Source organism: Rutidosis leptorrhynchoides, chromosome 5 (assembly GCF_046630445.1).
Source record: "Rutidosis leptorrhynchoides isolate AG116_Rl617_1_P2 chromosome 5, CSIRO_AGI_Rlap_v1, whole genome shotgun sequence".
Lineage (NCBI taxonomy): Eukaryota > Viridiplantae > Streptophyta > Magnoliopsida > Asterales > Asteraceae > Rutidosis > Rutidosis leptorrhynchoides.
Genome location: NC_092337.1, coordinates 151,065,419 through 151,080,210, shown reverse-complemented (window position 1 = coordinate 151,080,210; position 14,792 = coordinate 151,065,419).

Below are 14,792 nucleotides of genomic sequence, written 5' to 3'. Positions count from 1 at the left end.
CAAAGTCGCAGCCGGATGTCTTAATTTTCTTACCAAATCAGCGGTGGATAAAGGATTGATCAATGTAGTAAAGATATGAAATAATGACGTGGTGGTGTCTCATTTGCAATAAGCGAACGACACAATTTATTTCGAGAAATGAAACCCTATAAATTTGTCAGACACAATAATATTCTTGAAAAGCTTTGAGCTCATATAAATGTAAACTTCCATGAAATTGCCATGTACGGTGTTGGGATCAGTTACCAGGAATTTGAGTTCATGGTGTCGAGAATTGCATGCAGCAGCGGGTATGTACCTTTCATTTAATTAGGTTTAACAATTGGATCCAAGATGAACAAATCGTGTGATTAGACTACCGTCATCGAGAAGATTCAGTATAGATTATACGAGTGGAAATCCAAAACGTTATCATTTGGTTGTCGTCTAACCCTTATAAAGTCGAGTCTCAGCAACTTGCCCTTGCATTTTTTCTCTCTTTAAATCGCATATTTGAAAGGTTATATGCATTGGAAGTGGACAAAGAAGCTCAAGTGGCAGACATGATCAAATGGTACGACTCAGAATGGAATTACAAATGGAGTTGGCGAAGAGAACTTATGGGCGAATATATGATGAGCTACTAGAATGGCAAGTAGCTGTATCTTGTGATGACCCGACAAAATCGCCATTGACGGCGCCGTCAACTTAGGTCCCGTTACGTGGTCATAGTCCCTAAATGAAACGCGTTTGACCAAAATTATGTCGCATTCATTTGAAATGTGTATGACTTGCAAAGTTAAGTTTACCAAACGGTTCGACAACAAGTATAATTTTACAAAAGTTATAAAGTATAAATGAAATAATTTGTGACATAATATAAGTTGAAAATCACGAATGCTATCAATAGCGTATGCATGTATACATTAAGTTTGAATACAAAGGTGCTATCAATAGCGTATGCATGTATGCTTGACCCCAAGCAAGTAATCAAAGTGTGCGGAAGAATGTATCAAGTAGCCAATCAAGAACCTGAGAAACACATAGAAAACTGTCAACGAAAAACGTTGGTGAAATCATAGGTATATTTGTAAATGTTGTTTTTGAACCACAAGATTTTGTATGAAGTTGATTATCCAAATCGTTTGCATTCCAAAGATGTTGTACGTTTGTGGAGCACCCAATTATCAAGACTTAACTGTATACGAACCCTGTTATCATAGTGTTAGAACCTACACTATGTCCGAAAATATATTTCATCTTCCAACGGTAGCGAACAGTCCGAATGAGGGCTCGTCAAACCCGTATGGATCCACACAACATAAGTTCACGCTTACACCCTACAAGTGTAACTAATGATAATTGAATTGAGGCTTTTTGTTCTAACTCGCACGTGGAATGTTTGTTTCTGTACTTGTGTTCAAAGTATAAAAGTATACACCGTATATGTTTCTCATCCCATGATTTAAAGAGTAAAAGTTGTTGAAAAAGTGGGAGTATGATCTCACCGTAGATTCATACCAAAGTACTTCATTTTAAACGTTGTGCAATGAAAGTTGTTTAGTTTTGAACGAAACAAGTAAGTTATATCAATACCGGGTACGACAAAAGGTCGGTCGATATGTGTTCAATTAGTCCTATGGCTCGTTACGACTCGATTATATAGCATGTGAATCAAGTTGTCAAGTTTCATGTAAGAATCAAGTATCAGAGAAAGGTTATAACGATTAAAAAAAGTATCGGTTAAGTTTGAATAAAAGTCAACTTTGGTCAAGTCAAAGTCAACGAAAACGTCAACACGTTCGGGTCGGGTCTCGGACAATTTTTCTGAGTTATATAATCATATATGAGCATGTTAGAACAAGTTACATGTTAATCGGAGGTGCGTAGCATAGTTAGAATTAAACGTGAAAACGCGAAATTGAACAGCCCACTTTTCAGGCAAACGCCGCGTAGTGCCAAGGATTGGCCGCGCCGCGGCAAAGTACCTGGGCTGATTCCTGGACTGTTTCAAGTGTTCAAGTCTCGAATCAAAATTCACCTATTCACAAATAATGAACCGCAAACATTCAAAACACGTATCTTATATCGTTGGAAATGTAATTTAATGAGGAATACAACTAAACACATTTCATCAATCAAATTCATCATTTAAAATAACCAAATCCTAGCCAAATGATCGTTAAAAGTTCATCATTAAAGTTTCAAGTTCATAAAATGCATTTCATGATTCGGGAATCCAATTTACACATACGATATGCCATTTCGAAGGTAATTAAACATACATTGCAACTAAACACTTACCAACAACATTTCATAGCATTCAATGCATCAAAAGTTCATATTTAAGTCTATCAAACCCTAACCAAAAATCACAAAATCAATAATCATCTTAGTGAAGTTTTCCACGTCAACCTACACATCAAATTGAAGCTAATGATGCTAGTAACACATTTAATACATGAACTTTAACATTTAATCAACATTTAATCAACCAAAATCAAAGATTAAACTAACACATTTTTCATATTCAAGCTAGTTACTCATACAAGCAAATCAAGCAACTAAATTACATATACATCAACCTAACGAGCCATAGACACTAACTAACACCATTTCAAGTTTATAAATCGAATTTGAGAAATTTAGAGTTTTAAAAAAGTTACCCAAAAGAGGTGAAGTTAGTATCAAAACGTAGAGGATGAAGAGAGGATTCCAAATATGTAATTTGTTTTGTTGTAGGCTTGCTAGATCGAATTTAGATGATGATTGAATGATGTTGGGAGTTGAGAGAAAAGAAGGAAGTAGTAAGAATGAGGGAGGTGGAATGAATGGAGGAGAAGATACTTTGACTATTTGACTTAGTCACATCTTTAGTCAATTGGCAAGATTGGTCCCTCGAGTTTAAAAGCGGGTGCGTGAATTAACCAAACGAATTATTTTAAATACGCTAGGGTAACGAGAGATGTTATAATTAAATAATGGGAAATATTAAAATGCTAGTCAACTGAAGATACGAGTTTAGATAACGAAAAATATTATTAAAAAAGAAAGACGGGCGTTAAAATAATTTTAACGGAAAGAGGCGGGTTATTACATTACCTACACCTTAAAAGAAATTTCGTCCCAAAATTTAGTTGGAAGTAGTAGTCGTTGTTTCTTCATCGAGAATTCGCGTTGCCAATTTTATGAATAAGTGAAGGTACTTCCTTTTCATTTGATCTTGTCTTTCCCACGCAAACTCGGGTCCTCTTTTGGCATCCTAACGAATTTTGAAAATCGGGGTTTTACTTTTTCTTTAAAGTTTGGCTTCACGATTCATAATTTCAACCGGTTCTCCTATGAAGTGGAGTTTGTCATCGATAGTAAGCTCATCGAAAGGAATAACAAGTTCTTGTTCCGCAAGACACTTCTTTAAGTTTGATACACGAACGGAAACTCAATTGAGTTGGAAGATCAAAACGGTAAGCAATAGGTCCAATACGCTCCAAGATTTCAAACGGATCAATATACCTCGGATCTAGTTTTCCACATTTCCCGAAACGAATTACACCTTTCCAAGGTGCGACTTTTAACATTACGCGGTCATTCACTTGGAATTCGAGGAGTTTACGTCTAACATCGGCATAGCTCTTTTGGCGACTACGAGTCGTCTTGAGCCTTTCTTGAATTTGAACGATCTTATTAGTTATTTCATGAATGAGTGCGGGTCCGATGATTTGCTGGTCGTCTACTTTGGCCTAACAATTAGGAGAACGACATTTGCGGCCATATAAAGCTTCGAAAAGGTACGACGTTAATACTCGAATGATAACTATCATTGTAAGAGGAATCGGCTAAAGGCAACAATACAAGTTCGTAATATGTCTTCCAAGGTTTGAATCATACGTTTGCTTGGTCCGTCGGTTTGTGGATGATACGTTGTACTCATATCTAAATGTGTTCCCAAGGCTTTTTGTAAGTCTAGAAGTGAAACGAGCATCTCGATCCAAAGTAAATGACAATGGCACAACGTGTCGAGATAGAGTTCCTATGATGCATAGTTGTACAAGTTTTTTCCATCTTGTCGGTTTCTAAAAAACGTTTGTTAGAACAAGTTTCTTATCGGTTTATGAAAAACGTTCGTTAGGACTATTCACCCTCGTGGCGGATACCAGTATAGTGTGTGGAGTCTCTCTCCATTGAGATATTGAATGATAAGATTTCCTTATACGGAAGTATGAGCGTAATGATAAGAGGAGTTTTCATTTGATATAGTCACATCTCGCATCTTGTGGTCAAATGTTGAGACTTGGTGGAAACGAGATAGTACACGTAGTTATATATTTCGGAGTTGAGTAGTAGCTGGCCATTTATGAGAAGCATAAGGATGATAAGTCAATGAAGAAAGATGTATCCTTGGATTGTGTTATCAATATTTTCGGAGTTTTCATATGGTAGCAACGAAAATGACGGAGTCATATAACATGGTACGTGGTAATGATAAGGTTGATCGAGCCCCATAATTTAGTATCCAAATTTCTTCAGGTAAAATAACGAATTTCAGTCTTTTTGATTTCGAATCGAGAGAGGAGGCCTTTCAGGTGTTCACTTAGAAATATTTTCATAATTGAGCTCCATTTTGCGCTACACGAATTTGACTAGTAAGGTTGGTGTGGATAATCACGTTTAAAGTTCGGACACGGAGAGGTTTAATTCTTTCCTTTCGGCTCAAGGCATAGGCTATAACATTTGTTTTGCCCGGATGGTAACGAAGTTCACAAACATAATCATTTAATGTTTCAGTCCCCCATTGTTGTCTCATGTTGGGTCCTTTTCGATCGAAAATGTGTTGGAGGCTTTTGTGGTCGGTGAGAACGGTACTTTTGGTTCCATAAGGATAGTGTCTTCACAATTTAAGTGCAAAGACAACGACTCCAAATTCGAGATCGTGTGTCGTATAGTTTTGTTCGTATATTCTAATTGTCGGGAAGCGTAAGCAATAACTTTCTTTCGTTACATTAACAACACCCAAAACCTTGTTTGGAGGCATCACAAAATACCACAAAATCATCATTGCCTTCGGGAAGAGATAAGATCGGTGCGGTGGTTAACTTCTTCTTTAAGATTCGAAATGTCGACTCTTGTTCGGTGAACTAAACGAATTTCTTTCCTTTGTGAGTTAACGAGGTTAAATGACGAGCAATACGGAAAAAGTCGAAAATGAATCTTCGGTAATAACTGGCGAGATCCAAAATTTTACGAATATGAGTCGGAGTCGTGGGGGTTTCCCAATTACGTATGGCTTCAATTTTTGCGAGATTGACTTAATACTTTGACCATTAACAACATGGCCTAGAAATTGGACTTCGTTTAACCAAAAATTCACACTTGGAGAATTTGGCATAGAGTTCTTCTTTTCTCAAGAGTTCGAGCACGAGTCGGAGGTGTTGTTCATGTTTTTCTAGCGCTTTTTGAATAGATTAAGATATCACCTATGAATACGATAACGAATTTGTCTAGATAAGGCTTGCATACGTGATTCATAAGATCCATGAATACGGCCGGGGCATTAGTTAAATTGAACGGCACTATAAGAAATTCATAACTACCGTAGCGAGTTCGGAAAATGGTTTTGAGACATCTTCTCCCTTAACTCTCAATTGATGATAAACGGAATGGAGGTCGATTTTGAAATACGCACGATTGCCTTGTAATTGATCAAGAGGTTATCGACAAGGGGAAAAGGATATCGGTTCTTAACCGGTAATTTATTTAGTTCACAATAAACGATTCACATTCTTAGAGAACCATTTTTCTTCTTAACGAATAGGATCGGGGCTCCCCATGGTAGATGGATAGGTCAGATAAAACCACAGTCGAGTAGTTCTTGGAGTTGACTTTGTACTTCTTGCATTTTGGAAGGAGCGAGTCTATACGGTGCACGTGCTACGTGTGACGACCCGCCAATATCGCTATCGACGGTGCCGTCAACTTAGGTCCCGTTACGTGGTCATAAGTCTTTAAAATAAAGTTTAACCAAAAGTATGGCGCATTCATTTCAAATGTAAGTATGTTTCAAGGTTTACAAAGTAGTTTAACAACTAGTTACGTTACAATGTTTAAAGTACAAATGAAACCTATGCGACACAATTTAAAGTAAAGGCAAAAGACGCTCCATGTATGCGTGTATACTCGACATCCAAGCAAGTATCAAAATAGTGTGCGGAAGCATGTACCACATAGCGTTCAAGGACATGAGGAAACATAGAAAAATCTGTCAACGAAAACGTTGGTGAAATCATAGGTTTAGTAAGTATACTGTATTGAACCACAAGATTTAGTATAAGTTGATTATCCAAATCGTTTGCATTCCAAAGATGTTGTTTGTTTTTCGAGCACCCAGCTATCAAGACTTAACTGAATGGTACCTCTGCATCATAGTCTTAGAACCTACACTATACCCGAAAATATATTTCATTCGCCAACAGTAGCGAACCGTCCGAATGAGGGCTCGTCAAGCCCGTATGGATCCACACAACATAAGTTCTCGCTTAGACCCTACAAGTGTAACTAATGATAATTGAATTGAGGATTTTTGTTCTAACTCGTACGTGGAATGTTTGTTTTCGTACTTGTGTTCACTTTGTAAAAATGAAACGTTTATGTTTTCTCATCCCAAGTACAAGTATAAAAGAGTAAAAGTGGGACTATGATCTCACCTTGAGTGCACGAGTATAAAGGTACTTCACAAATTAAACGTGTGCAAGAACGAATGCTAGTCTTGACCTAAATAAGTAGGTTGTATCAATATCGGTAAAACACGGTAAAACAATTGGCACATCATCGATATGCTTCTCATCGGTCTTGACTTTCTTCACGTGGGCTAGAATCACAAAACAACCTTTTCGAAGATATTTTACAACTTTAAGGCACGAGAGGAGGTTGAGTCCGGTGCAACTCTTATCGCCATAGACAATCAAGGGTTCGCCGTTCTCGATAGGAATTTGAATTGCTTTAATTCACAAAGGATGTGAGATTTTTTTTTTGGCAAACCAATCCATACCAATTATTACATCGAAGCTCCCTAGTACTATAGGTATCAAGTCAATTTCGAACTCTTTACCCAATAAGTTTAACGTACATCCCCGATAAAATTTGTCGGCACTCAATAGTTTCCTGTTGGCCACTTCAATGGTATAAGTAGTATCTTGGGAGTGGTGGAGTGCAAAAAGAATGAGTCAAGGTCTTGGATACAAAACTCTTATCGGCACCCGAATCGAATAAGCAAGAAACATAAGAGTTGTGGAGAAGAAATGTACCCGTGACTAGTTCATTGTCATCTCGGGCCTCCTCGGTGTTAATGTTGAAAGCTCGGCCGCGTGCATTGGGGTTAGCTTTCTTCTTTGAGCATGCATCTTTAAAATGACCCGGTTGGCCACATTCGTAACAAATACCCGTTTTTGGTGCATTGGGCCCCTTTTGAGTGACGGGAGCGGTATTTCTACAATCGTTGGCCACATGGCCACTTCTTTGACACTTGTGGCAAAATGGCTCGCCACATTCACCATAATGATGTTTGTGGCACTTGTTGCAAGAAGGTAGACTTCCTGCATAACCTTTCTTGCAGTCGGAGGTGAAAGGCTTCTTGGCGAAGTTGTTGTTGTAGTTGCTTGATTGGGGGGCTTCCCACTTTCTTTTGTTGCCACCCGATTTATCCTCGGCCTTTGGTGCTGGCACTTCAATTTCATCCCCGGTTCCATAGAAAGTGTGAGTTTGCATCCCATGAAATTCTTGTAGGAGCATCCCTCATTTGAATTAACGGCTCCATAGTTGTTGTTGTTGTTGTGGTTGTTGTTATTGTTGTTACTGTTGGAAGAGTAACCGGCCATGGCCGCATCTACGGCGGTGGCTATCATTCGTTGAAGAGCTTGTTCGGGAGTTTCGGGAGGAGTATTGCGTTGACCTCGGCGAGCCATTGTTCCTTCAAGACACAAGAATATCGTTGATTTGTATTCTCAATAATACTAATCGTGATATGGAATAAAGATAGGGAGAAATTTTTTCCTTGACCCGCCCTCAATTCTTTATGTTATAATGTCGGAATGTCCATATGAGTCACCGTAATATAATCCCGACAATTATATTAACCTAATTAATATGTGCATTCGACATTACCTCATAGGGTCAAGATGGCGTGTCAATCAAATTAAACAACGTGAGATTTAGATGAAATAGGAGTTGGATACGAATAGAAGAGTTCAAGTATAAATGCACAAGTAGTCAATCAAGTCTTACTTCAAGTCTATATGCCGGTTGTAGTCTAGACTCACTAATGCACCCTATGCCACGGGGTTAACACCAATGAACTCTAAATCCCTACAACCTCGCTCTGATACCACATGTGACGACCCGCCAAAATCGCTATCGACGGCGTCGTCAACTTAGGTCACGTTACGTGGTCATAAGTCTTTAGAATAAAGTTTGACCAAAAGTATGTCGCATTCATTTCAAATGTAAGTATGTTTCAAGGTTTACAAAGTAGTTTAACAACTAGTTACGTTACAACGTTTAAAGTACAAATGAAACCTATGCGACACAATTTAAAGTAAAGCCAAAAGACGCTCCATGTATGCATGTATGCTCGACATCCAAGCAAGTATCAAAATAGAGTGCGGAAGCATGTAACACATAGCGTTCAAGGACCTGTGAAAACATAGAAAAATCTGTCAACGAAAACATTGGTGAAATCATAGGTTTAGTAAGTATACTGTATTGAACCACAAGATTTAGGATAAGTTGATTATTCAAATCGTTTGCATTCCAAAGATGTTGTTTGTTTGTCGAGCACCCAATTATCAAGGCTTAACTGAATGGTACCTCTGCATCATAGTGTTAGAACCTACACTATACCCGAAAATATATTTCATCCGTCAACGGTAGCGAACCGTCCGAATGAGGGCTCGTCAAGCCTGTATGGATCCACACAACATAAGTTCTTGCTTACACCCTAAAAGTGTAACTAATGATAATTGAATTGAGGATTTTTGTTCTAACTCGTACGTGGAATGTTTGTTTTCGTACTTGTGTTCACTTTATAAAAACGAAATGTTTATGTTTTCTCATCCCAAGTATAAGTATAAAAGAGTAAAAGTGGACTATGATCTCACCTTGAGTGCACGAGTATAAAGGTACTTCTCAAATTAAATGTGTGCAAGAACGAATGCTAGTCTTGACCTAAACAAGTAGGTTGTATCAATATCAATAAAACACGGTTGGTCAATGTTGTTCAATTAGTCATATGGCTCGTTACGACTCGATTATATAGCGTGTGAATCAAGTTGTCAAGTTTCATGAAAGAGTCAAGTACAATATAAAGTTTATAACGATTAAACAAAGTATTGGTTAAGTTTGAATAAAAGTCAACTTTGGTCAAGTAAAAGTCAACGAAAAAGTCAACACGTTCGGGTCGGGTCTCGGACAATTTTTCTGAGTTACATAATCATATAGGAGCATGTTAGAACAAGTTACATGTTAATCAGAGGTGCGTAGCATAGTTAGAGTTAAACGTGAAAACGCAAAGTTGAATAATCCACATTCCAGGCATATACCGTGCCGCGCCAAGGATTGGCCGCGCCTCGGCACCACGGTTTACCTGATGCCACACACCTTGGATAAAGGCTATTTTTGAAATGCTCTTGGAGTCGCGCCGCTCCAAGGATTGGCCGCGCCGCGGCAAAGCACCTGGACAGATTTCTGGGCAGTTTCATGTGTTCAAGTCTCGAACTAAATTTCACCAAATCACAATTTATGGTCAACAAACATGGAAAACGCTTATTGTATGTCATTTGAAAACACCCATTACTAGTAGTTCAATTGAACTCATAACAATAACTAAACTAAACATTTACAACAACTTAATTCGCATTAAATGTTCCTCATTAATTACATTCAAGTTCAAAAATACAATTTGGTAATTCGGGAAATAAATGCACACATATAATATGCCGTTTCAAAGGTAATTAAACATACATTGCAACTAAACACTTACCAACGACATCTCATAGCATTCAATGCACCAAAAGTTCATATTTAAGTCTATCAAACCCTAATCAAAATCATAATTTCAACAATCATGTTAATGGAGTCTTTCTAAATCAACCTACACATCAAATTGAAGCTAATGATGCTAGTAACACATTTAATACATGAACTTTAAAATTTAAACATCATTTAATCATCCAAAACACAAGATTAAACAAGTCACTTTTCATGTTCAAGCTAGTTGCTCAAGAATGTTGAGAACGAGCAAACAAATCATATATTCATGTTAGACTCGAGCCATAGACACTAACTAACACTTTTATAAGTCAAGAACACTAAGAACAAGAAATATAGAGTTTTTGAAAAGCCCACCCCAAGTAATGAAATTGGTATCAAGTTGTAGAGGATGAAGAGAGGATTCCAAATATGTAATTTGTTTTGCTGTAAGCTTGCTAAATCGAATTTAGATGATGAATCTTTGTTTGAGAGTTTGAGAGCAAAAAGATGGAAGTAGTAAAAAGGTGGAAGATGAAATGAATGGTGGAGAAGAGGGTTTGACTAGTTGGCCTAGTCACTAGTTTGACCCTTTGGCAACTTTAGTCCCTCGAGTTTAAAAGCGAGTGCGTGAATTAACCAATACGATTTATTTTAAAAACGCAAATTAACGGGTGATGTTATAATTTAATAACGGACTTTAAAGTAAATAAACGGAAAGTAAACGGAAAAAGACGGGTTATTACACTACGGGTGCGGCTCCTGGTATAAGATCGATTTGGAATTCAACGGCCTATGAGGTGGAAGTCCCGGTAGTTCCTCGGGAAGAACATCAAAAAAGTCATTAACAATCGGTACATCTTCAATACGCTTTTCATCGGTTTCGACTTTCTTAACGTTAGCTAGAATTGTAGAACAACCTTTTCGAAGATACTTTCAACGTTGGGGCACGAAATGTGGTTGAGCCCGGTGCAACTCTTTTTGCTATAAACGATCAAGGGTTCAGAGTTCTCGATAAGGATACGAATGGTTTTGAGATCACAAGGAATGTTAGATTTTGTCTTGGTTAACCAATCCATACCAACAATTACATCAAAGTTTTCTAGGTCTAGAGGTATTAAATAGATTTTGAATTCTTTACCCACCATAATTTTGAGCCATTGGGACTTTGGTATGACTTACCGTAATATAACCACGTTGATCAAGTGTCGTTATATTTTGCAAGTTCATACCTCCATTCCAACACCTCTCCATATGGTTAAGTTTGTGTAATCGTGAATATTGCAAATGAATAAGGTGCAACGACGTCTTTACCAAGACTCGTATTTAATCAAAAGAGTTAGTGCAATCTCTGAAAATGTGTTTCCCGCGAGAAATGTATAACTGATTGTTCACATCAAAATGTTCAAAGTCGATTAGTGGTATCCTTAGGTATAAAGAAAGTGATGAATCGTGGTAATGAGTAGTACACAACAGTAGTGATAGGTAGTGATGATGATACTCATAAATAGAAGTGGTAGTAGTAACGAATAGCGATATATAGTGAGGAGCACTAGTGTAATATCAGTAGTGAGTAGTGACCGCAATAGTTGTGAAAGTTTTACCACACTGGTAGGTAGTAAGCCGGGACGGCGGCGAAAAATATGGGAAGACAGAATTTCCAAACTAGTGTAGTGAATGAAGTCGCGTCATCCTTAGGTATATAAATCTTAAATTTACATGTGTCACCCGAAAGTGGCAGAGTACGGTTTCACATGACGAGAGTTTGGTACAGTTAAGAAGTTCGCCTAAGTAAGATTCAAGTATAAATGCACAAGTAGTCAAGTAAGTGCTATATATGGCAAATGTATGTCAGAATGCAATGGCGAACTATCGGGTTGTAGTCTAGACCCACTAATGCGTCCTAATGATCATGTCAGACACACTAATGCATATCCTAGATCCCTACAACTAAAGCTCTGATACCACATGTGACGACCCGAAAAAATCGCCATTGACGGCGCCGTCAACTTAGGTCCTGTTACGTGGTCATAATCCCTATATGAGATGCGTTTGACCAAAATTATGTCGCATTCATTTGAAATGTGTATGACTTGCAAAGTTAAGTTTACCAAATGGTTCGACAACAAGTATAAGTTTACAAAAGTTATAAAGTATAAATGAAATAATTTGTGACATAATAGAAGTTAAAAATCACGAATGCTATCTATAGCGTATGCATGTTTACATTAAGTTTGAATCCAAAGGTGCTATCAATAGCGTATGCATGTATGCTTGACCCCAAGCAAGTAATTAAAGTGTGCGGAAGCATGTATCAAGTAGCCAAACAAGAACCTGAGAAACATATAGAAAACTGTCAACGAAAAACGTTGGTGAAATCATAGGTATATTTGTAAACGTTGTTTTTGAACCACAAGATTTTGTATGAAGTTGATTATCCAAATCGTTTGCATTCCAAAGATGTTGTACGTTTATGGAGCACCCAATTATCAAGACTTAACTATATACGAACCCCGTTATCATAGTGTTAGAACCTACACTATACTCGAAAATATATTTCATTCGCCAACGGTAGCGAACCTTCCGAATGAGGGCTCGTCAAGCTCGTATGGATCCACACAACATAAGTTCACGCTTACACCCTACAAGTGTAACTAATGATAATTGAATTGAGGCTTTTTGTTCTAACTCGCACGTGGAATGTTTGTTTCCGTACTTGTGTTCAAAGTATAAAAGTATAAACCGTATATGTTTCTCATCCCATGATTTAAAGAGTAAAAGTTGTTGAAAAAATGGGACTATGATCTCACCGTAGTTGCATGCCAAAGTACTTCATTTTAAACGTTGTGCAATGAAAGTTGTTTAGTCTTGACCTAAACAAGTAAGTTATAACAATAACGGATAAGACACAAGGTCGGTCGAAATGTGTTCAATTAGTCTTATGGCTCGTTACGACTCGATTATATAGCATGTGAATCAAGTTGTCAAGTTTCATGCAAGAATCAAGTATAAGAGAAAGGTTATAACGATTAAACAAAGTATTGGTTAAGTTTGAATAAAGTCAACTTTGGTCAAGTCAAAGTCAACCAGAAAGTCAGCACGTTCGGGTCGGGTCTCGGACAATTTTTCCGAGTTATATAATCATATATGAGCATGTTAGAACAAGTTACATGTTAATCGGAGGTGCGTAGCATAGTTAGAATTAAACGTGAAAAAGCGAAATTGAACAGGCCACTTTTCAGGCAAACGCCGCCCCGTGCCAAGGATTGGCCGCGCCGCGGCAAAGTACCTGGGCTGATTCCTGGGCTGTTTCAAGTGTTCAAGTCTCGATCCAAAATTCACCAATTCACAAATAATGAACCGCAAACATTCAAAACACGTATCTTATATCGCTGGAAAGGTAATTTAACGAGGAATACAAATAAACACATTTCATTAATCAAATTCATCATTTAAAATAACCAAATCCTCGTCGAATGATCGTTAAAAGTTCATCATTAAAGTTTCAAGTTCATAAAATGCATTTCATGATTCGGGAATCTAATTTACACAAGATATGTCGTTTCGAAGGTAATTAAATATACATTGCAACTAAACACTTACCAGCAACATTTCATAGCATTCAATGCATCAAAAGTCCATATTTAAGTCTATCAAACCCTAACCAAAAATCACAAAATCAATAATCATGTTAGTGAAGTTTTCCAAGTCAACCTACACATCAAATTGAAGCTAATGATGCTAGTAACACATTTAATACATGAACTTTAACATTTAATCAACCAAAATCAAAGATTAAACTAACCCATTTTTCATATTCAAGCTAGTTACTCATACAAGCAAATCAAGCAACCAAATTACATATACATCATCCTAATGAGTCATAGACACTAACTAACACCATTTCAAGTTTATAAATCAAATTTGAGAAATTTAGAGTTTTAGAAAAGTTACCCAAAAGAGGTGAAGTTAGTATCAAAACGTAGAGGATGAAGAGAGGATTCCAAATATGTAATTTGTTTTGTTGTAGGCTTGCTAGATCGAATTTAGATGATGATTGAATGATGTTGGGAGTTAGAGAAAAGATGGAAGTAGTAAGAATGAGGGAGGTGGAATGAATGGAGGAGAAGATACTTTGACTATTTGACCTAGTTACATCTTTAGTCAATTGGCAAGATTGGTCCCTCGAGTTTAAAAGCGGGTGCGTGAATTAACCAAACGAATTATTTTAAATACGCTAGGGTAACGAGAGATGTTATAATTAAATAACGGAAAATATTAAAACGCTAGTCAACAGAAGATACGAGTTTAGATAACGAAAGATATTATTAAAAAAAAAAACGGGCGTTAAAATAATTTTAACGAAAAAAGGCGGGTTATTACATATCTTCTGTTGAACTCTCGAGTAGAAATCCTGATAGCTGAGCGTGGAATATGGACTCTATGGGAGTTTTTACAAAGAAATGTTTAGCAAAGGCTATTGAAGACGCAATGGAAGTGGAAGCTGGAGGGCAATGCAGAGAATGAGAAATAGGTTGATACCACAAAAAATTGTTAGTTTTGTGTGAAGGTAAAAAATGAGGACACTATCGGTTTATGTCGAGTTGGATAAAGGGGGAGTTGATCTAGACTTGGTTCGTTGTTCAACTTGAGATGACGGACTTGAATCTATTGATCATGCCCTCCTTCTTTGCATGGATGCTTATGACAGATGAGATAAAGTCTATAAATGGTGGGGTCTCGGAAGCGTTAGCAACCTCAGTTTGAAAGACACATTTAACGGGAAAAACAACAAC